At 46.3% G+C, this 24,732-nt stretch overlaps 1 protein-coding gene across 6 annotated transcripts in view; it reads right to left on the bottom strand.

Moving 5' to 3' along the window:
* NAV2 (neuron navigator 2) overlaps positions 1 to 24,732 on the bottom strand; it is a 417,005-nt gene that overhangs the window by 322,503 nt on the left and 69,770 nt on the right. The window contains exon 1 of one of the 6 annotated variants that reach the window (XM_061167946.1): positions 7,144 to 7,336. The exons of 4 other annotated variants lie outside the window; for them this stretch is intronic. The gene's annotated coding sequence lies outside the window, so the exon portion shown is untranslated. Of the gene's footprint in view, positions 1 to 7,143; positions 7,337 to 24,732 lie in introns of those variants that run through there. One more of the 6 variants, XM_061167952.1, reaches the window with a different exon arrangement.

Below are 24,732 nucleotides of genomic sequence, written 5' to 3'. Positions count from 1 at the left end.
ACTGTCACCAGGCATGTGGGTCTCAGAGTCAGTCTCACGTGGTTAACATCAGGGCTCAGCTGTCTGATGGATGTGCAATGTCTAATGGTGAGTTATGAAGGATCTCTGAGGCTAACAGGAGAAAAACAACAAAGGAAAAACAGAAATACTCCATGTAAAATGTATCCAGTGTAATGCATGGAACCTAGGGCCCAGTCAAGAAAGAAAGATACTGTAGATTTTTAAGCCTTCATGCCAGGACATAGATTGGGCGCATTGCACTGCCCCACCTCTGACTTTCCTTGATCTAGAACCTCTCTACCATACCCGCCTGCACACCTTGATCAGAATTCTGCAAGGTCCAGGTCAAGTCAATACCGGACTCTCTTACTTGTGAGCTTGCTGGTATTGCTTGTCACTATGTTACAGGGATTTGCACCTTACCCTGGTTAGTTACCTGCCTTACTCTTCCATGGTTATGTTGCTTACTGGCATTCATTTCTGCCCCTGCTACATTCTCTTCTACCTCCACACTGCAGGGTTTGAAAGCGTCACCCAGACTCCCTTGCAGCTGGGGTTCTGGGTGTGATTTAAGTTCTGCCCAATGATTTGTACCTGCATGAGGTCTGGAAGGCAGGCGTGAGGCAGAGGGGGCTGGCAGGCAAATTATAACAAATGGGAGTGATTGTGGAGTCAGACTCCAGGTTTCCGTATCTGGTAGTCAGTTTTATGGGAGTCAGAGGTAGGAGGGTGGAGTATAACAGCTCTAGAATATAACAAGCACTTTAAGTCACAGTTGTGATGGTTTGGTCTTGACGAGCCCAATTGCACCCTCCTAACTCTTGTCCTTCCTAACAATTTTGTATGTTACCAATTCCCTATATTAAATCTCTTCCTGCTTGAGTTACCTAGTACAGTTCCTAGTTTCTGAACTGATGCCAACTTATTAAGTCCCCAATTCACTCTTCAGCTTCCCAAGCTCAGTAATTATCACATGATCTAGATGTAGTTTAACGCTTAGCTCTGGTTGTAGGAGCTACTCACTACACGAGTCCAGAGATCCGAATTTATTTACATCCCTGTAGCCGACTCAGCCTAAGTAGGCACCTTCCCACAGGACCTCTCAAAGCCTCCATCCTGTGGAATTGACAGACAAGAGTGTATATTACCCAACAGTGCCCACAGCCAAGAAGGGCTCCAACTATCTACAAAATCATATGCTGGGAAAAAGAAATAACCGCCAACATTTGTCCCAAAGCAAATCTGGATGACAAAAGCAGACCTGTCCCTCAGACAAATTTTCACATTTATGAGGTGGTAAACTCAGCACTAAGGGATTAAAGTCTTCTGACCATTCTGTGAGCTTTAATAGTTCCTCCTTCTTTCCCTGGTCTGTCTTCCTTTCTCTCTGGTCAATAAGAGATTTGCTTTATAAGTCTGTATTTCACAAGTGCGGTAGATGAACCTCTGGGGGTAAGTTTTGTAAAATTTTAGACTGCACACTGGTGAATCTCTTATTTTAAGCCATGTACTTATTTTTCTGATTACTTTCTATTACACCCAATGTTTCTCCTTTTGCACTTGTAGATGGAATATATCATTTGCTCTTTAAACAAACTGCTTTAAATTAAGTAGTCACCATGAAGGAAGATGGTAAGTAAATAAGCAAGACAAGTGGTAGACAAATATGGCAAAATTATAAAGATGGCATCAGAATGACTAAGCTTGGGCGACATTGACATAAATCCAATCTTACAAATAAATTTTCTGGGGAATTTCAAATGATCTTATCAGGATAATATGAGATGACTCTGAGAATGTTCATAATTCATTTTACATAACATTCTGTCCCACTTCTCAGGGTTTTGGAAATAATCTGGTCTTCCAGGAAGACTGTCTGATGGGATCAGGAATGTCAACAGTCTTTTGCAGACTGTGGTCCTGGGCAGGTTATTCAAGCCTGTTTACCTCACTCCTGTGCCTGGGAAGGGAAGCCACTGAAGGGGCCTCTTCACTCCACAGGGTGCTGAGGAAGACAGAAAGATGCAGCTACGCCTACTAAATGAAATCATTAATTTCAATGATTGTTTTTAGTTGAACTGATTTATCTAAATACAATTTTCAATACATATAATCCTAGGGTTGGAAGAGAAAGGTTTGCAATAAATAATTCTAGGAAATGAATGTTAATGGAGGGAAAGGTTAGTATCTGGATATACCCTTTTGAAAAATACTTGTTTATTTTGGCACCTTGTGAATATTCATGAACATAAATGATCCTGAAGCTAGAATGAACAGTCTATCTCCCCTCCTTTGCAGCCAGTGTAAAGAGGGGGATAAGGGTTCCAAAGCAATACTCAGGGTCACAGGTTTCTCCTCTTCTGACAGGATGGCCCCCTTCCTGAAACTGGAGCAGGTGTGGCCACAAGGGGTCAAACGCCCTCAGTGGGATACAAACACACCAGTTCTCCTCTGAGAAGTTGGCTTCTAAAAATGTCAAGAAACAATGTGTTGGCATACAGTTGGTGCCAAATAAAAGCAACGCTTGGCTGTGGCTGACTCCCTCAGCCATAGAGCTATGGCTGAAAGCTAAGGTAACCCCAGGAGGCAGATTCACTATTAAGACAGGGAAAGGGGGTAGGTGATTTTCTCCCTAGCCATCCCACAGAAATGCTACTGGCACTTAAGAGTTCCCCAAAACCCACTGTAAGAGGACATAGGAGTAAAGGTTGAGAATAAGGCCAAGGAAGTAACGCACCACTAATTGGGCAGGGTAAGTCCAAATTCCCTGTGGACCTACCACGGTCATTTTTAGCATAGATGTCACATAGAACATCCTAGAACACGTCTGATAAGGGAAAAAGTTTTCTGGGAAAATGTTTGTGATAGTCACTGTAACTAACACATTGGCCCGTGACAGTTTAGGGGGACTGAGGTCATATTCACTGCATAAGGCAGCGAGGTTGGGTTCTTGGCCAGCTACAGCTTGTCCACAAGACTAGGACCTCAGAGAGGATGTGAGAAATGCAGTGAAAGACTCCACATGCAGAGTAACCCTTGTAACAATAGTACACAGGGCTTCCCAGGTGGCTCAGTGGTAAAGAATCTGCCTGCCAATACAGGAGATGCAAGAGACATGGGTTTGATCCCTGGATCGGAAAGATCCCCTGGAGGAGTGCATGGCAACCCACTCCAGTATTCTTGCCTGGAGAAACCCATGGACATAGGAGCCTGGCGGGCTACGCTTCATACGGTCGCAAATAGTTGGACACAACTGAGCAACTGATCACGCACACACACACAATGGCAGTATATTTGATGTGGGATCCTAATGATGGCTAGGGGGAAGAGGAACGCTGGCTGGCTCAGGTGAGGTGAAAAGGAAGCCTCCTTACAACTCCACATACAGATGTTCCTTTTCGGAGGACCCTGAGAAGTACTTTGCACATTCGTTTGGCCATTTGTTCATTTAACAAATATTAATTGGCTTCCACCTTTGAGCCAGATATTGTGCAAGGTACCAGAAACTCAGCAGAAAACCAGACAGATATGTCCCTGAACTCATGAAACTTACCTATAAATTCGGTGAGATGGATGATAAGTTAACACATTAATAAAGAAGATTAATGTCAGTGCATGTGGTGTGTTACAAGGGAAGGAAAGAGAGTGACAGGGGTAGTGATTGCAAGGGGCACCACTATGGTGGAGTGTGGTGGGGAGCATGGCAGACTCCTGAGAATAAAGGAGAAGCAAGCATCATGTGAAGAGCCAGGTAGGAATATTCTAGGCAAGGGAACAGTAATGGAAATAAAAACAAACAAATGGACCTAATTAAACTTAAAAGCTTTTGCACAGCAAAGGAAACTATAAACAAGATAAAAAGACAACCCTCAGAATGGGAGAAAATAATAGCAAATGAAACAACTGACAAAGGATTAATTTTCAAAATATACATGCAGCTCAAGCAGCTCATGTAGTTTTCTGCATACCAGAAAAACAAACAACCCAATCAAGTGGGCAAAAGACCTAAGTAGACATTTCTCCAAAGAAGACATACAAATGGCTAATAAACACATGAAAAGATGCTCAACATGGCTTATTATTAGAGAAATGCAAATCAAAAGTATATAGAGATATCACCTCACACCAGTCAGAATGGCTATCATCAAGAAATCCACAAACAATAAATGCTGGAGAGGGTGTGGAGAAAAGGGAACCCTTTTGCAACTGCTGGTGGGAATGTAAATTGGAATAGTCACTATGGAAGACAGTATGGAGATTCCTCAAAAAACTGGGAGTAGAACTACCATATGACCCAGTGGTCCCACTCCTAGGCATATACCCTGAGGAAAACAAAATTGAAAAAGGCACATGTACCCCAATGTTCACTGCAGCACTATTTACAATAGCTAGGACAAGGAGGTAACCCAGATGTCCATCATGAGATGAATGAATAAAGAAACCATAGTATATATATACAATGGAATATCACTCAACCATAAGAAGAAACACATTTGAGTCAGTTCTAATGAGGTGGATGAACCTAGAGCCTATTATACAGAGTGAAGTAAGTCAGAAAGAGAAAAACAAATATTGTATATTAACACGTATACATGGAATCTAGGAAGATGGTCCTGATGAACCTAATTACAGGGCTACAGTGGAGACAGAGACATAGAGAACAGACTTATGGACATGGGCAGGGGGGAGGAAGGAGGAGTGGGATGAATGGAGAGAGTAACATGGAAGCATATACACTATCATACAAAATATAGAAGGCCAATGGGAATTTGCTGCATGGCTCGGGGAACTCAAACCAGGGCTCTGTAACAACCGAGAGGGGTGGGAGGTGGGAGGCTGGTGGGAGGGAGGGGACATATGTATACCTATGGCTGATTCATGTTGATATGTGGCAGAAACCAACACAATACAGTAAAGCAATTACCCTTCAATTAAAAGTAAGTACATGTTTTAAAAATTTAAAAAATAATTTTGGAAAAATAAATAAGGGGGGAAAGGCATCGTAATGAATACTTTTAATATTCCAGAAGGTAAAATCATGGAAACAGTGCTCTATAAATCTTGTCTCTATGGAAAAAATAAAAGAATATTCTGGGCAAGGGAACAGCCAAGACAAAGGTCCAGAGGTGGGAAAGAGCTGGAAATTATGAGAAGAACAGGAAATTATCCCTAGTGCCTGCTCTCAAATAGAAAAGGGTAACGTGGGGGTGATTTCAGGAAGCAGGCAGGGGCGAATGACACAGGACCCCACAAGTCACAATAGTAGGGGGAGGGGATTTTATTCAACACTCAACCGGCAGCCATAGGAAAGTTTAAACAGGGAGCAAAAGGATCTAAGTTTTCAAAAGGTCACTCTGGCCCTCGTGAGAGGAATGGACAGAGAGGTGGGGTCAGGACTGGAAGCAGGGAGTCTAGTTACCTGACTGATGGAACAGTCCAGGTGCAAGAAGCTTAGGCCAGGGGACGGGAGCAGAGACTGAAGGAAGTGTGGAAAAGTAACTGAAAAAGATTCGGCAGACTTCGGCACCAAATCAAAGCTTCCTGGATGGATAAATGATGACTTGGCTGAAGTTTTACCTGATTTGACTGGCTTTTCTAAAATTGTCCGTCATACACCCAGGCACCAGTTCTAAGTCGGAGATGGGCGGCAAACCTCTTCAAACTAAACAACAATCAATCGCTGTTAGATAAAGGAGGCATCAACACAAGCTCAGGGCAGCATTTCCATCCGGAGTAAAGAAAAAAACGGCTCATTCGAAACTGGGCTGTCAGGAGCTCCCTGTCTGTCTTCCACTGCCTCCTACCTGCCCCCACGATCTGAGCCAATTCTCACTCTGCAGTCTCCAAGTTAAGAGCCCGGAACCTCCCCGGAACGAACTGTAACTTCCAAGGAAGAATATGGTTTAGCATTATGCTTCAGTAAACCCAGAAGGCAGGTGGAGATAAGAGAATTAAGGGTACCTATTAAGGGAGCCGGAAGTCGCGAAGTCCTGAAGAAAGAAGAGCCTGCACCCGGCCAGAGGCTGAGTTCCATCACTGCTGGCAACTCTGCAGAGAAGACCTTTGCCTCCAGCCTTCCTCACAGTGCAGCGAAGGGGTGGCAGTAGGGAGGAAGAGCTTTTTCTTTCATCCCTCTGGAAGCCTAATGTGCGTGCCAGTCAGAACGTGGGTCACCAGCAGTCCTAGAGGACGGTGCTTCTTCCCAAGGAGTGCTCGCCCTGGACCGGACACAGTCCAGTCCTCGCAGCTGGGCTGGACACCAAGAAGGGGCCATGCTTTCCACTACTTAGAATCAAATCCCCCTGGTAGTAAGGGCTTTGATTTCCAGAAAACCTTATGAGGGAAAGTGCAGAGGCTAAGGGACCCATGAATATCACTGGCACAGGAGTTCCTAAAGTCAGTGACCTGGACTTAGATATGTGTTTGTTATGGAAACAAGCAACAAGTATGATTCTCCTTTCAGTTTTTGAACTTAATCACCTCCCACTATCTGGTGGCTCAGACAGTAAAGAATACACCTGCAATGCGGGTAACCTGGGTTCGTCCCCTGGGATGGGAAGATCCTCTGGAGGAGGGCATGGCAACCCACTCCAGTATTCTTGCCTGGAGAACCCCCCATGGACAGAGGAGCCTGGAGGACTACAGTCCATGGGGTTGCACAGAGTCTCACGGGACTGGACGACTAAGCACACAGCACTACCACTCAGGGGTATAGATGAGCGGTGCGTGCGAAGAGCAAGTACTCCGGCAGGCCCAGAGTGGTCACTCCCTCCTGGGGGCCCAGCAGTGGGGATGCACAGAGTTGGCAGAAGAAGGGGAACATCTGCCAGGCATCTCTTGGGTGCCTGGTTCCTCTCCTCACATCGGCGCACCACACAGCCCTGCTAGAAATCCTCTTCGACGGGGAGGCACGACCGCCTATGTAAGAGAGGGGAGTCAACGAGGCCGGCGGTCATGTAACCAGTGGGCAGCAGGGCTGAAGTCGGAATGAGTCAATCCCAAGTCCCATGTGCTTTCCATCCCTACCAGCCGGCACCCTCAGCTCAGCCGCACTCTCCCGGGGTGACTGAGCGCCTGCCCTTCGGAGGGCTGCAGCCCGGGCTTCTATCCCAAGCACGCAGCTTGCCCCCGACTCTTACCCACCTTGGGAAGGTGATCAGTCCCAGATGTCCTCACCTGTGAACTTCTCGAGGCAAGAGCTCAAAGCGCCCTCACTCTCCTACTGGGGGTATTCACCCCCAGCCATGGGACAGGGTCTCTCTCCTCAGCAGCTTAAGATGTGTCTTAGAACAGCTCTCAGGCTCTTCCTGCCCAGCCCCGGGCCTGCAGATCGCTCCCCACGGGCTCCGCACCTGGGCGGGAAGGGGAACTTGGCGGGCTGGGCGAGCTCCCAGGCTACAGCAGATTGGTGCACGCCGCAGGGCCTGGGCTGGGCAGGAGGGCAAGGGGAGGAGTCCTGGACTCCTCTGCTCTGCCCGCTTGTCACCTGGCAGCTGGCGAGGTGGTAATCGTTAACCTGGGAGAGTGCTCCATCTTCCTCTGGTGTCCTTGGTGTGAGTGATGTCACCACCCGCCCCGCAGGACTCACCTGCAGCCGGGGCCTGGCACAGTCCCCAGCAGTGACTGGCTAAGGGTACAGACTTTTCAAGCCAGCTTGATTTGGATTCAATAGTGTGGCTCCTTCTGTCACTAACTATGTGGCTCAGGGTAAGTTATCCTCTGAGACTTAGTTTCCTTAGGCATAAATGGGGGTAAGCATAGCACTTATGCTATAGGGCTATTGTGCAGATTAAATGAAACAATGTGTGCAAACAGGGCTTGCCACCCAGCAAGTACTCAATAGATGCTTAATAAAAAATAAAAGCAATGTTCTTTTAAAGTAAGCCACTGCAACTGCAGTTCTTCCCTGGAAGGGGCAGCAGATTCAACCCTGAGAGTCCTGCCTTCTGGAAACGGAAAGAGAGAGGAACAACTTAAGCATCAACCTGGTGGTAGATGCTGGGTCTGACTGCCTCCCAAACACAACATTCTCAAATCTTCGGAAGCGGTAAAAGAGCTGGCCATTCACTCAGCACCTACTCACAGGCAGGTGCCTCAAATGCATGTCTTCTGATCTATTCAACAATCCTGCGAGGACAGAATTATTCCCATAGACGAGGAAGCCGAGGCTCAGAGATGTCAAACAACTCACCCAGAATCACCCTGCCGGGGAGGAGAAGCTGGAATCACATAACAATAAAAACTAGAGCAACATTTTCATAGTCTTTCTGCTGTTCCAGGTATTATTCTGAGATCTTTACACATATTGACTGATGAATCCTCAATACACCCCAAGTACTACGACTATCCCCACTTCACAGATGAGAATAACTGAGGCCCAAACAGGTTAAACAAGGTCATACAGCGGACTGCTGGGCTGGAACAAGAGCCAAGGTGGGTTGGCTCCAGGGGACTTACTTTAACCATTGCTTTATCTCTCAAAAAGAAAAAAGAAAAAAAAAAAAAACCTCCTTGCTCTGCCTATAGCACTACCCTGCCTCTAAAAAAATGAAATCTCATGAGTCCTGAGGACACTTTTTAAATCAGAGACAACTGTGTTGGAATCAAAAAAACACAATGGCCTGGAGCTTGGAGATGTTAGGGTGTGAGTGAAAGCAAATCACTTTCCTTCTATGGATGTCAGCTGGCCCAAGTATAAAAGGATTGGAGTAGACTAGTAGTTTGTACTGAAATCTCACAGCTCTAACAGTATGTGGTTCTCTGAAATGGGCCTTCCTCCTTCCTGGGGAAGACCATGAAGTCCACAGAGCTGGGAGCTGAGCTTGCCGACAGGCCCTCCTCAGGGCAGCCAAGGCACATCTAACGGAAGGAGACGGCATGAGGCCGGAGCGCAAGAGCCACCCATGAGCGAGCATCTGAGTCTGGGAGATCCTGGGCAATTTACCAGGCCCTTGGTTTTTCCCCTTTGGCAAAGACAGGGAAATAACTCGCCTTCGAGGGTTGCTTTGAGGTCATAAAAATGGTCATAAAGCATTTTCCCAGATTCAAAGTCCGGGTTTGCAAAATGCTCTTGAACTCAGCCATGAGAAGAGTCATCAGAGAAGTCGGGAGTTTGCAGGATTCCCAGAAAGCAGTCTGAGAATGTCAAGAATCTTCATTACTTCTCCATGCTTCTTACAGCTGAGTCTGGTCCAGAAAGAGGAAGAAAAAAACCCCAATACTAAATCAAAGCAACTCAGAAGATATTCAAAACAGTACTACGCTGTTTAGTATAATTATATGCTATCCAGTTCTTCAAAGTCTTCATCTCTCCCACCGGACAGTAAATTCTTAAAGGCTACGAAATTTGTCTCTCTCTCTAATCATAACCTGTAGATTTGCTGAAACATTCCCAAGACGAGACCCAAATTCACTTCCCTGTACACTGACCTTCCTAATTCTCTTTTTTCAAGTGACCTGACTGAACTCAAGTCAACAAACATGTTCTGAATGCTACTATGGGCCAGGCAGCATGTCATTTGTATTACATTCCAACTACCTCAAAAAACTACATAACAATAATCACTGAAAATAGCATCAGTGTCTCAAGGCTGGAGTTGGGGGTGGGGGAGTAATCAAACCATCCCTATGTGAGGAGATCAAAGAATGGTTTTGGAATTTCAACTATTCGGTTAAAGTCTGCTTATTTTATTCATTAGATATTCATATAATATGTATTATATAAATTCTTACTGCAGAAGATTGAGTTATTCATCCATTCAACAATTATTCCTGGGGAAGCTGCTCTTTGTTAGGCAATGTGCTAACAGTCCTGAGAGGTTCAAAGAAGAAAATTGGTATATTACTTATTTTATTGGAAGTCTAATTCCAGAGGTCCATGGCTACCAATTTTAAACTAGAGTAATGGTGTCTCTCTTCCTCAAGGATGATAAGATTAATTCATTCATTCAGTCAACTCATACTGGGCATCTATCTTGTGCCTGGTACTAGAGATAGGCTAAGAAGCAGTCAAGCATGATTCTTGCCTTCATGGAGGCCAGCCATTTAATTAAGGAGGCAGCCAATTACTAACTGCAATAGATGTGATGGAGGGAAAAAAACAAGGGACTGAGATTTTGAAGGGAATACCTGCATAAGATAGATAGATCAAGGAAGGTCAGGTCTCCATTTAGGTTGAGTCCTGAATGATGAGAAAGAGTCAGTCATGGAGAAAGTGGGGAGAAGAGCATTCCAGGTCAAGGGAACCATAGGTGAACTGCCCCTGCCCCCACCCTCAGGTGGGAAAGACGTGGTGAGTTCAAGGCAGGATGGTGCAGGAGCCCGGTGAGCCATCAAAGGAGGGAGAGACAAGAGATGGGGAGGTAGGCAGAGCGCTCAGTGCAGGCGCCTCTAAACCAAGGTGATGCATTTGGATTCTATTCTTTGTGCAAAGGGAAGGCACTGAAGTGTACTTGAAGCAAGAGAAGGAAGTTGCTTTTGGTACCACTCTGGTGCTGTATGGAGAATGGGCTGTATGTAGGCAACGGTGATACTTCGGATACTAGTTAGGAGACCACTGCAGTTCTCTGCATGAAAGATGATGGTGCCACATGAGAAAACGAGAAGTGGTTAGATTTTAGATCTGTTGGCAAGCTTCAAGCAGAAGTACTTGCTCTTGGGATGAAGGCGTGCAAGAGAGGAAGACAACAGGATGACTCCTCAGTGGCTGGAGCCTCTGGTAAATGAGGACCATTTACTGCAATCAGTAAGTTTGATGATTCTCAATCAATGGTGATTTTGCTTCCTAGAGCACATCTGGAAATTTACGGAGACATTTTTGACTGTCATGACTTGGTCAGGGGGAGGGGTCCGCTACTAAATATTCTAGCATAGGTAGAAGCCAGGGATGCTGCTATAAATTAAAGTTAAATAATTGTCTAGCCCCAAATGTCTATAGTGCCAAGGATAAGGAAGGCCAACTTTCAGAAGTGAGGAGTGAGGAGAGGAGACAGTGTGAGGGGTTACTTAATGCCACATCTGGGACATATTAAATTGGAAATACTCATGTTAAATTGTCCTTGGAACCACATGGCTTAGAAATGAAGAAAGTAAAAAGCAGGACTGGCAAGCAGGCAATCCTTGGAGGAGGAGAGAATGTGAGTCTTCTCTCTCTGGTCTCCAAAAACCCAGTGGTCCTACTCACGATCCTCTCTGCTGCTAAATTATGAAAGAAATTTCATAAAATCAAAAACCAACAGTCTCAGAAGTACAGATCGGGAGTTTGGGGCCGACATGCATGCACTTCTGTGTTTAAAATTGATACCCAACGAGAACCTATTGTACAGTACAGGAAACTCTGCTCAATACTCTATAATTTGGAAAAGAATTTTTTAAAGCTGGGAGTCTCTTAAGACTTGCCACTCACCCTGTTTGCACTCACCTTCCTTTCTTCTGTCCCCAGTTCTGCCTATTCTGCAAGCTCAGTGCCAAGACCTAGGTTTCCAAGGTTTCCCTGCAGTACCCATCCTTGCTGTGTCCGAGTTCAGCGGGGTCTGACTTCTCTGGCACCTGCTGGGTCCCGCACCTCTCTATGTATGCCATCCTGCCACTATCCACGTATCTCCTCAAGATTTCTCACATCCCTTGGAGGAAAGGATTCTACCCATCTTCCAGATAGACAAACTGAGGCTCAGACAAGTAACCTCTGGACCAAGTTGATGGTGACAGGCCACCAAATGTGCGATACCTGGTACCTGTATCAATGCACCAGACAGGCTGCCTCCCTCTCATCTCCTAGAGCACCTAGTCTACAGCCTCAGGATGATGACGGAGTCCTGTTTCAGACCACAGCTCTCCTATGAGGGGCTGGCACATAGCTCGTGCCTGAGCCTTTGTAGAAGCACGTGAGCCCTGTGTGAGCCTGGCCTTTCCAGGTGGTCAACTGAGAGCTTGACAACAGGGAAGCACGTTGGGGAGGAACGGAAATGCTCCCCTTTTCTCTTTTTCCCAAGATCCCACCAGATCCCCCAAAGAAGGGAGCACCAGTAGTATTTCTGGCTGCCGTCTGCACAACCACGGGACACGCTGTGTCTAAGCTGACCTGGCAGAGACCGGCGCGCTTCAGGGTCCCAGGTTACTGGTGGGTGGAGGGTGAGGAACTGTGTTTAAAGGCAGGAGTTTAGTCCATGCAGTCTCTTTTACTTTTGGGGTACAGGCACCTCTGGCCCATTTTCTCTGCTCAGTGTCTCCACCTGGGAGTCCAGTTAGATCAACTCTGTGGCCAATTCACAGAAGACAAGGCAGGAAGCCTTCCTCTGGTCTCAGGTCTACGTCACGATCTTCACAATTTATCAGAAATCTTGGATTTGGGGACTTAAACGGGGCACACCAGGGACCTCCCTGGTGCTCCAGTGGTTAAGACTCTGTGCTACATTGCAGGGCAGCAATGGTTTAATCCCTGGTCAAGGAACCAAGATCCCACATGCTACACAGCCCGACCAAAAAATAAATAAAAATAAATTTTTAAAAAGTGGAGGCGTACCAGAAAGTGCTTACCCAGGTTAGCGAAGGCTACCCATCTTTGTCCAGGTTAATGAAGGTCACCTGTCTTTGTCCCTAGGGAGGGAAGATGAGGGAGGGCACAGCCTTGATTTAAGTTGCATTCACATCCATCCCCCTTGCATAATTTGGGCCACAGTTTATGTAAGAATTCAATAAAAGTTCAAAAAATGATACAAATAACTCCAATATGGCGCAACCAAGCCAATCCATCACATCCCATTCCCCTCCCTCTCTGACCTGCTCCCCTTCCTGAGATCCTGATTTCACTTGGTGACAGTACAACAGCCTGGCTTTCCCAGGATAAAAGCCTCAGAAGTCTTTAAACTCCCCTTCTTCTGACAACCAGCTGGCCAGCCCTGTCAATCTTGCTCCGGAATAATACTCCCACCCAAAGAATGTCTTTCCCCGGCCACTATTTTGAGCTTTCACTCACTCTACTGAGAGCTCATCAAAGCATAAACCCTGGGACCAGTGGGAATGCAAACTAGTCCAGCCACTATGGAGAACAGTGTGGAGATTCTTTAAAAAACTGGAAATAGAACTGCCATATGACCCAGCAATCCCACTCCTGGGCATACACACCCAGGAAACCAGATCTGAAAGAGACACATGCACCCCAAAGTTCATCACAACACTGTTTATAATAGCCAGGACATGGAAGCAACCTAGATGCCCATCAGCAGATGAATGGATAAGAAAGCTGTGGTACATATACACTATGGAATATTACTCAGCCGTTAAAAAGAATTCATTTGAACCAGTTCTAATGAGGTGGATGAAACTGGAGCCCATTATACAGAGTGAAGTAAGCCAGAAAGATAAAGACCAATACAGTATACTAATGCATATATATGGAATTTAAAAAGATGGTAACAATAACCATATATGCAAAACAGAAAAAGAGACACAGATGTACAGAACAGACTTTTGGACTCTGTAGGAGAAGGCGAGGGTGGGATGTTCTGAGAGAATAGCACTGAAACAAGTATACTATCAAGGGTGAAACAGACCACCAGCCCAGGTTGGATGCATGAGACAAGTGCTCAGGGCTGGTGCACTGGGAAGACCCAGAGGGATGGGATGGGGAGGGAGGTGGGAGGGGGGATCGGGATGGGGAACACATGTAAATCCATGGCTGATTCATGTCAATATATGGCAAAAACCACTACAATATTGTAAAGGAATTAGCCTCCAACTAATAAAAATAAATGAAAAAAGAAAAAAACAAAACAACCCTGGGACCAAAGCCATGATGTCACCATCATCTTTGTCTTCACCAGAAGAGAGCATGGCTCCTGGGACAGAGAGCATGTTCACGACCTGGAGCAAGTGTAAGACCACGGTTCCAGCTGACAGCCTTGGGCCAGGGAAATTCAGAGGGCCAAGAGGCACGACCTGCAGCTTGTCTTCTTGCACAGGTGGCCCCAAGGAGCAAAATCAAAAGGGCTCTTCTGAACCTACAGCCCCTCTACTCCCAGAGCAAAACTACACCCCACAGACAGTACCAGGTGAATGAACTCCACTTCAAAGAGCTGAGCCCCAGAACCACCAACTCCCAGCGGGGACACACAGTAAAACCATGAGATAACTGGACCTCAGGATGACTTGAATTCCCATTTAAAGAGCCTGGTGATTTGCTCCAGGCTTCAGTCCAGAACTCTATTCTCCAACAAGGTAGGTAAAGGTCTCATCTTTTGTGCACGTGTATAAGGAAGACGATGGAGGGGAAGGAAGGAGATGGGGAAAGGACCACCTGCCGGGGAGGCCAAGCCAGAGCCCCGTATCCACACCCCTCACGCTTTCCAGGCCCAATATGCTTGGGGAGCCACTGGGAGCCATGACATCAGAAACCTCCTGGAATAATGGCCACTCTCTTGGTCCTCCTAAGCTGCTGCTGCTGCTGCTGCTGCATTGCTTCAGTCGTGTCTGACTCTGTGCGACCCCACAGACGGCAGCCCACCAGGCTCCGCCGTCCCTGGGATTCTCCAGGCAAGAACACTGGAGTGGGTTGCCGTTTCCTTCTCCAATGCATGGAAGTGAAAAGTGACCGTGAAGTCGCTCAGTCGTGTCTGACTCTTCACGACCCCATGGACTGCAGCCCACCAGGCTCCTCCATCCATGGGATTTTCCAGGCAAGAGTACTGGAGTGGGGTGCCATTGCCTTCTCCACCTAACCAGCTACAGCACCCCAAAACATTCAGCCCACAGTGAACCTGGAGGGGACCTCAAGTGGCAGGAAACGGAACTGCAGCCAGGACCCAGACTCACTGGGAACCACCAGAGAGAACCCAGGAAGCCCCACCAGCTGCAGCTCGGATCCCCTGCAGTTATTTCACTAACCTGACAGCACACACACTACATTTCATGTGATTCAGCACTGCTTTACGGGGGGAGGGAAGGACTGGGAGTTTGGGATTAGAAGATGCAAACTATTACATATAGAATGGATAAACAACAAGGTCCTACTGTATAGCACAGGGAACTACATTCAACATCTTAGAAACCATAATGAAAAAGGATATGAAAAAGAATGTATATACGTATACGTGAATCACTCTGCTGTACAGAAGAAATCCACTATAAAACAGAATTTTTAAACTAAAGAGCAAACCATTGCATTATGATTAAAAAGAAAAACCAAAAACCTGGAGACTTCACAGTTGCCCCATTCATTGAACAGGTATGTGTGGCAGATGCCATGCCGGTTGTGGGGAAGGCAAAGATGCTGAAGCCTCAACTGCAGGTATCCTGCAAGCCTCTGCAGAGTCCAGGCAAGCCAAAAGCAAGGTGGGGGCATGAAAAAGGGATTCTTTATCCACAGTGTCTTCATCCACAGTGGCTACTCTGGAGATATAATCAATAACGCTTACCAGCTGAAACATCTTGGAACTGCACCATACACAGCCTCGAAACCTCAATTTTCTCCTCAAAAATGTCTGTAGCTGTATATCAATCTGTACATTCTTATAATATAGAACACTTCCAGGAACTAAGTGAAAGGATAATGCACCAAACTTCCCAGGTGATGCCATGGTCAAGAACCCGCCTGCCAATGCAGGACACGCAAGAGATATGGGTTCAGTCCCTGGGTCAGTAGGATCCCCTGGAGTAGGAAATGGCAACCTGCTCCAGTATTCTTTCCTGGAGAATCCCATGGACAGAGGCACCTGGAGGGCTACAGTCACTGGGGTCGCAAAGAGTTGGATGCAACTGAACACACACACACACACCAACCTCCAGATTCCTAGCATTATCTGATTACATACATGCTTTCTCTTTTTTGACTAATTTGCTATCTGAGAACTCTTCTCCTCTTTACCTTGCATAAAGAAGATATGCCGCCAACCGTCTCTGAGTGAGAAGCAACTTGAGGAGGAGAGAGGGCAGAGGGCACGCACCACAGATGCAGGAAATACAAAGTAACACAAACCTAGCTGTCCCCACATCGTCATGCGTCAGAAATCCGTGTATTCAAATACGGGCCTCTTGAAACCAAACCCTAGTTCAATCTGGAATAGTCCCCTCACTAGAGAGGCAGTGGGACAACTTCCGAAGACTGAACACTACTATGTCTACAGCTCCTCACTTTTCCCCCTACGGCAGCCAGACATTACTTTGTGGAGAGCACATTTACTACTGCAGTTAGAACCTGAAAAAACAGCCAATCAATGCAATAAACCCAGTTCACTTCATTTCAAAACATGAACTCATTGTTATCTCAGGAAATATCACCTTACTCTTTAGATTAAATGTTAGCCCAAGTCTAGGAGGCATTCAACAGTGAGAAAGTAATATACTTTAGTTGGCTTCTCCAGACTCAAGTTTCACCAAAACAAGTTTCATACAGAGATTCGCCAAGTACCGGGTAATGGGATATGGCAGGGTTACGTCATCTGCGGCCCATTTCCAAAGAAACATGGCTTTTCCAGGTGGAATTCTAAGTGCTCTCTCTTCTCTTTATAATCTTTGTTGCACCAGTTTGCATGATGAGTATTAGCAGATGCATTAAAACTGGTGATAAGCTATGAGGCCTTGGGGCAGTTCGTTTCATCTGCCTGGGTCCCTGCATCTGCCTTTGTGAGGTGGATGGTTGGGGGCTACTAGTCAGGGGGCCCTTTCCTGAGCTAACATCCCAAGAGAATCAGTCCTGGACTCCACTGTCCAGCTCTTCCTGTGGTTGCCTTGGCACAACAGCCCCCAACCAGCCTTCGAGTCCAGCACCCGAACACCCTGTGAGTCTTCCATTCTCTGAGTAGGGATGGAGACAATTACCTGGCAGATTGACTCAGTTCATCTCCCAAGTCCACTGCTCAGCCAAATAGTCAATGCTGACATTCACCTGCCTTACATGTCCTCAACTGCTTCCCAGACACAGGTAGAGATATGAAAGAGAACCATCTGGGCCCTCGATCTGGTGATGATCACGGTAATGAATTGTTATTGACTGCTTCTGAGGTTTCAGGTCCTGCACTGAATACTTTACTTGCATCATCTCATTTTATTCTCACAAAACCCCTCTTGGGTATACATAACATAGGAGGGAACTGAGACGCAAAGAGATTAAATGATTTGGCCAAGATCTCACAGCTAGAAGGTGGCAGAACCCAGGATTTAAACTAGGCCTGCCTGACATGATACTGTGTTTCAGCCAACCTTGATACTTGGAATAGCCAAGTATACCCAGGAAAGCGTCTCACTTTGCCCAGGACAGGACTTGATTTACACCTGTATCCCTGGACAATTCTTCACAGTACCCTTTTTACTTTCAGAAATGTCTTAGCTTGGATGATAAATTGTCCAGTCACCTACTTACAATGCCTATTACAATGAGGGGTGATAATAATGATAATTGTTATTATTACACAACCATGTCACATGTGCAGTAAACCACTGCATAACCACTCTGAAGAGAGAAACCTCTCCCAGCCTCCCTATCTTTCTGCTTACTTTGCTGTATTTTTCTCCATAGCATTCATCAACACAAAAAAGTAGATTTTGCTTAGCATCTCCACTACAATATAAGCTCCACACAGGCAAAATAGCTTTTTGTTTACTAGTATATCTCCCAGTTTGTAGTAGATGTTTCATAAATACCTGTTGAGTAAAGAAACACGTTATTGTCATTGGAACAAAAGCAAACACTTCTCAAGCAGTTACTAAGTGCTTTGTTCTGCTCAAAACCTGGTGTGTGTGTGTGTGTGTCTGTGTGTATGCTGTCAAGTCCGACTCTCTGCGACTTCATGGACTGTAGCCCGCCAGACTCCTCTGTCCATGGAATTATCCAAGCAGGAATACTAGAGCGGGCTGCCATTTCCTACTTCAGGGTACCTTCCCGACCCAGGGACTGAACCTGCATCTCCTGAGTTCTGCACTGGCAGGCAGATTCTTTACCACTAGTGCCCCCTGGGAAGTCCCTTGCTCAAAAAAATCAAACTCCTCAAGTTTGGAACAGTTACCTTCATCACTTTATAGAGAAGAAACAGAGCCTCAGAGAGATGAAGTAATAGTCGCCAAGGACACACAGACCATTGATGGCAGAGCTGGGAGGGAAGTGATGCTGACCACCCAAACGCCACTCTAAGTCTGGGAGCAGAGACAGCGCTCACACACACACACACAGCACAAGGCCTCAGGGCAGTGTGCAATCAAAGGAAGGTTAGCACTACTGCCTGTCAGAGATCCCAGAGGGAGTGTGGTCAGGCAGGGCTTCTTAAAAGAAAGGAGACTTGATTTGAGCTTTGGAAGACAATAGAATATGGACAGATGGAAGAAGCATTTAGTCCCAGGGAGCAGTGAAAGCGGAAAATCACAGGACTGACCATGCTGATTAGAACAAACAGCTTCTATCTGGAGGCCCTGCAGAGCAAGATTTAAAACACGGCCATCACCTAGAGGGCCTTGAATGCCATGAAGGAGTAAGTAAGCATTCACTAGTAAGCAGGATCCTATATACAAGAGCTTTCCTACCAGGAATGATGTAGTGGGCAGTCTGGATTCCTGAAACTTCACAACAGTAACAAGGCCAGAGAAGCTGGCAGGAGCTTCAACTGTGAACCAGGACACCCCCTGGACCCTCTGCAGATACACATCCAGGGCACACATGTGAGCTGGTAAATCTCTGATTAAAGCATCTTCCTCCCCATAGATTTGTTTGTGTTTTGGGTCCTAACATATTCCTATGAGCATGCATCCCTTCTCTGCCACGACAAAGATAACGTATAGTGCTTGTCCCACTCCACAGGGTTCTGAATGGATGCAATTAGTGTCCGTGGTGGCAAGGACCATCCTCTCCTATCCTCCCAGCCATCCCATACATCTCCATAATACCTTCTTATTACACTGTTTAAACAATATCTATCTACTCATTCTATCCCCTCTTTTCACAGCCTCTCCACCTCCTTGGCTGCTACTTTATAACGTGAGCCAACACATCTGCAACATCTGGATCAAAATGAACAACCCTTGGGAACAGCCACTGTGTCACCTCGCCAGTAGCCCTAGGCTCATAGCTAGATGGATGATGGCAACCTGGTCCATATATCCTGGACAGCCTAGACATCCTGAAGAAAAGCTTAGCCACATGCTTTCTGGGTGACTGACATTTATAACAGAAGCCAGAAACAAAACATATACGTTGTTGTTGTTGTTCTTCTTCAGTTGCTAGGTCGTGTCCAACTCTTTTCGACCCCACGGACTGCAGCACGCCAGGCTTCCCTGTTTGTCACCAACTCCCAGAGCTTGCTCAAGCTCATGCCCATCAAGTCGGTGATGCCATCCAACCATCTCATCCTCTGTTGTCCCCTTCTCCCCTTGTCCTCAATTTTTCCCAGCACCAGGGTCTTTTCCAATGAGTGAGCTCTTTGCATCATATATCTTCTACACATACACACACATATATATACACACACACACATATATGCGAAGAACCTTGCATCATATATCTTCTACATACACACACACACACACACACACACACACACACACACACACACATAGATACACACAGATGTGAAGAACTGACTCATTGGAAAAGACCCTGATGCTGGGAAAGACTGAAGGCAGAAGGAAAAGGGGATGACAGAGGATGAGATGGTTGGATGGCATCACTGACTTGATGGGCGTGAGTATGGGTAAACTCCGGGAGTTGGTGATGGACAGGGAGGCCTGGTGTGCTGCAGACCATGGGGGAGCAAAGAGTCGGACACAGCTGAGCGACTGACCTGAACTGATATGTATTTTTTTGCTGGCTCCACACAAAAATAATTGCAGAAGTAATGTGAGCACTGTGGGGTCACCAGAGGGACCAATTATAAATCTCAACAACCATATCAACACAAAAATGAAGGAAAATGTGTACCTTAAAAAGTTACCTTAAGGGGAAAAAAAAGTTACCCTAAGGAAGTCACTTACTAATTTCAAGTGTTTTTTTTCCTCCTCTCCTGATATTCATTTCTTTATTTTCCCAGTAATTAGAGTCAAAACCCTCCTTACATGCATTGGTTTCAATTCTGAAAAGCATATCAAGGTCATGATGGCTCATTACTCACAGCAGAAATACACATGAAAATGTTCCTGGTTTCTCCAGGAAAGGATAGGATTTCTTGTTCTAGAGATTTTTGAAATTAGCAGAAAATGGACAGGATGATTTCAGTACCTGGGAAATGGTAAAATCTATGCCAGTTACAATTAGTGGAAAGCAGGAAAAAGTTCTAAAAGTTTCTGAGAGCTGAAATTGCTGGTATTTTCCAGCAGAAGAGAGGAATACCTTCAGATTAGTGGTCAACCAGCTCTATCCAGGAAAGAAGCAAAAGTTATCACCACAAGATCAGTCCACACACAGGAAGATGAATAAGAGCTGGAGGATCATTGCGTTTTAAACACAGAACCTGGTTGCTCACAGGCTCTGCAGAGTCCATGGCATCCTGGCCTTTGGGAGGGAGCAGTGTAACTGCAGAAAGGCAGACGGGGCCCTTTCACCCACTGACCTCTTTTAATCTGCTTGTTAGCCTGGCTGTGGGCAGGACCAGGGGGCCTGTGATCAATGCCTCTCTGGGGAAAGGTCAGAGGTCAGAGGCACAGTCCCTCATCATCATTATTCTCAATTATTCTTCATTCAGAGCCACTTTCTCCCCACTTTTGAGGGAAGGCCCTGTAAGCATTTTCCAGGACACTGAAGGGTGATGACCCAACCCAGCCCTGCACACTGTGTTTCCTTTCGTCCCTGCCTCACTCACTGCATCTCCCTGACCAAAAAGGTTAATAGTAGGTAGAAACTCACAGAGAGGCCCCCACAGGAAGAAACCCCAGCAGTGAGCCCAGGTCTGTACACAGCACACACACACATACCCAGCTCAGCAGATGGCCTCGCTGCTCCCCAGGACCCACTCACAGTTTTATGGCAGAGCAGTTCAAGGCAAGGCCTTTGCCATCAGACAAGACAGAGGTTCTATGAGTTACTAACCTTGGACTCTTTATTTTTCAATTAATTTATTTTAATTGGAGGCTGGTTACTTTACAATATTGTGGTGGTTTTGCCATACGTTGACATGAATCAGCCATGGCTGTAACTAACCTTGGAATCTTAGGCAAGTCACTTACCCCACCAAACTGTAATTTCCTCATCTCAACAATGGGGATAACAGTTTCTCTTGCCCAGTACTATGGCAAGGATGAAATGGAATAAAGCTCAAAGTAAAGGATCAATGCATGTTAGCTATTAATAGGCTGAACGTTAATTAATTCTATGATTATTTTAGCAGTGCGATTTTCTGTATTTCCTTGATGATAAATGTAAATAATGGTCATTGCACAAAAACTAAAACATAAGGAAAAGTATAGACCAAAAAAAAAAATCCTTGATAATCTACCCCCAGAACTGGGCACTGGTAACAAGTGTGACTATTCCTGTTTAGTGTTTCCTCTGTGCAGAGAGACACACACACACGCTATGGGATCATCTTGTAATTGCAGAAACAACTGCTTGTCAACTCATCGGGCCCTGAGTTCAAAATCTGACACACACTTCTTTCTAATTCTCATGGTAACTCTGTGAGGCACTGTGATACCCAGTTCAGTTCAGTCGCTCAGTCGTGTCTGACTCTTTGCGACCCCATGGACTGCAGCATGCCAGGCCTCCCTGTCCATCGCCAACTCCCGGAGTTTACTCAAACTCATGTCCATTGAGTCGGTGAAGCCATCTAACCATCTCATCTATGTCATCCCCTTTTCCTCCCAACTTCAATCTTGCCCAGCATCCGATGAGTCAGTTCTTCGCATCAGGTGGCCAAAGTATTGGCATTTCAGCTTCAGCATCAGTCCTTCCAATGAATATTCAGGACTGATTTCCTTTAGAATGGACTGGTTGGATCTCCTCGCAGTCCAAGGAACTCTCAAGAGTCTTCTCCAACACCACAGTTCAAAAGCATAAATTCTTCGGCGCACAGCTTTCTTTATAGTCCAACTCTCACATCCATACACGACTACTGGAAAAACCATAGCTTTTACTAGACAGACCTTTGTTGGCAAATGTGATACCCGTTTACAGATGCACATAGCAAGGCCACAGAGGCTGCAACCAGGTCCCAAGGCCAGCAGTTCCTGAAGAGCTGTGGCCGGGGGCCTCTCTAGCTGGAGCGCCCACCTCTCTGCCTGAGGACAGGCAGCGAGGCCGCTCCCCACCTCCTTGTGCTTTTCCTCTCCTCATTCTTTGACGCGGCCACTTCTCAGAGGACACAAGCTGCTCCAGAAGTGGCATCATTTTCTCCTCCCTGCCCTGCCCAAGTTGAAAGAATCTCAGAGAAAGAAAGTGGGGTGGGGTGGGGTTGGTGGGCAACAGTAAGGATGTCAGAACCACCCACCTCATGCTCTAGGCCTGGGCTTACCCCTCCCGGGGGTGCTTCAGGTCTGAACAGTCACCTCCTCACTTCCATCAAAGGCTCCATGACCCTGTCAGATGGGATTTGGACAGAGAAGACTCTACCAGCTACTGGCTTCTACCCGAGGTGGGCAGGTGCCTTTCTGACATCCCCCTGCAGAGATAATACATAAAGATGCAGGTTTTGCCTCTAATTACTCTTAGCCTTATTTTCATCCAATTAACCTTAAAATAGAACATGAAGCAAAACCTTTGGTTCCACTGCTCAATCAGAACGGTGAGCTTGCAAGCTAAGGGTTAACTGACTTCATGTTTACTGAACTGCACCAGTGATAAAAGTTCAGGCACCCACCTCTGGCCCCAGGCCCCATTCTGGGAGGGTTATTCACACACAATTGACTTCTTAGAGAGTTCCTTCCTACAGAGGACCACTAATGACTCAAAGGTTTAAACAAAAAAAAAAAAAAAAAAAAAAAGGTTTGTTTTCTTCAAGCTCATTAGGAGAAAAAAACCATTCACCCAACAACACAATGGAGAGCAGAACGTTTACCTTTGAAGAAAATAACAATAACAACAACCATTGTTCCCATTTTTAGACACCCAAATATCAGACTTGGGGCTTCCCGCTCAGCTGGTAAAGAATCCGCAGGCAATGCAGGAGACCCCGGTTTGATTCCTGGGTTGAGAAGATCCCCTGGATCCCCTGGAGAAGGGACAGGCTACCCACTTCAGTATTCTTTGACTTCCTCGGTGACTCAGATGGTAAAGAATCTGCCTGCAATGTGGGAGACCTGGGTTCAACCCCTGGGTTGGGAAGATCCCCTGGAGGAGGGCATGGCAATCCACTCCAGTATTCTTGCCTGGAGAATCCCTGTGGACAGAGGAGCCTGGTGGACTATAGTCCATGGGGTCGCAAACAGTCAGACACAACTGACAAAGCACACAGCACATATCAGACCTTAGTGCCAGATCCTGTTTCTGTATTCTCACTTCATCTGTTCACAGCCTGGGGAAAGGGCTATAAAACTCTTTTACAGAAGAAGAAAACTGATTCTGAGATTAGTAAGTGATAAGGCTAGAATTTGAACTAAGAATCACCTAAGAGCAAAGTCTTTTCCAAGGAGCACAGCCTCCCACCGTGAAAGGACTCTCTGCACAGTGTCAACACATAACAAACAGGTAAATCAATCAGCAAAGGATGAAACAGGAAACAAACTAACGAGGTGTCACTTAATGACGTGGTCATGGTTTCATGAGGATTCTGCAGAAAGCTGAGGCCCATCCTTGAGGGTAGCAGAGGCTCTCTGAATGTCAAGGTGCAGTCCGTGGCTCCTGCCTGGGACAGTAGCTGTTGCCTCACCCAGTTCGAGCTCCTCCAGCCCCTCCCCCACCTGGCACAGGGGTACTTGGGTTGGACCACAGCTACCTTGGGTGGTCCTCACAGTTCATTTGAAAAGTGAGCCTCAGATCTGAAGACCCAAGACAGACCCAATAAAGGCTGACCTTTGACCCACGTGGGGGAACGCTCCCTCCACAAGCTAAAACGGGGCAGCTGTTTTGGAGCCGTGAGGACATGCCAGCCCTTACCGTGGCCACCTGCTACCAAAGCTGTAGAAACCATCCCCTGCCATGCGCCACATTTTCCCTGCCTGGAAAATAACTTCTTTCTCTCTTGAGAACTTTTAGGTCTGGTTGTCCGTCACTACCCAGCCCAGACCAGGACCCAAACGTCCCGCGCTGGATCTTAGAGCAGCATCTCAGGTGTAACTTGGAGGGGAAATGTGTGAAACTCTGGGCTTGCCCACAGCAGTCTGGCTGGAGAAAGATTCCAGGCAAGGATTAGGGAGCTGGAGTCCTGACACAGTGCAGTGAAGGTGCATAATGTCCGCTCATGTTACAGCACATTAAACGAAGTTGTAAAATAGTAGCTGAAAGTGAGACAGGCCAAACATAACACAAGAAGTATGAAAAGCAAGGTGCCGTTTTTCCAACAAATAAGTTCATTATACGAAGAACGAGCTTAGGTTGACTGAGCGTCTTAGTATCCAATGCAGCCGCTGTGAATTTTTTTTTTTTTGGGGGGGGGGCAGCATCTTTAAAGAATTCACCCCCAAAAGTATTAATTCCAGTTTATTAATAATACCTATTCCCTACTGAGCCCTTAGTTTCGGTCAGAAACCTACAAATATGATTTCTTATGCTCACAGTCCGCTCAACAAGGTGAAAACTTGCCCCAATGTAGTGAGGAGGAAACTGATATTCAAGGGGGTAACTGACCTGGCCTCAGTACTGCCTGACCTCCATGGGGAATTAAGGTC

The sequence above is a fragment of the Dama dama genome, chromosome 2 (assembly GCF_033118175.1).
Source record: "Dama dama isolate Ldn47 chromosome 2, ASM3311817v1, whole genome shotgun sequence".
Taxonomy (NCBI): domain Eukaryota; kingdom Metazoa; phylum Chordata; class Mammalia; order Artiodactyla; family Cervidae; genus Dama; species Dama dama.
The sequence above is the reverse complement of the archived record's forward strand: the minus strand, read 5'-3'. Positions and strand labels throughout refer to the sequence as shown.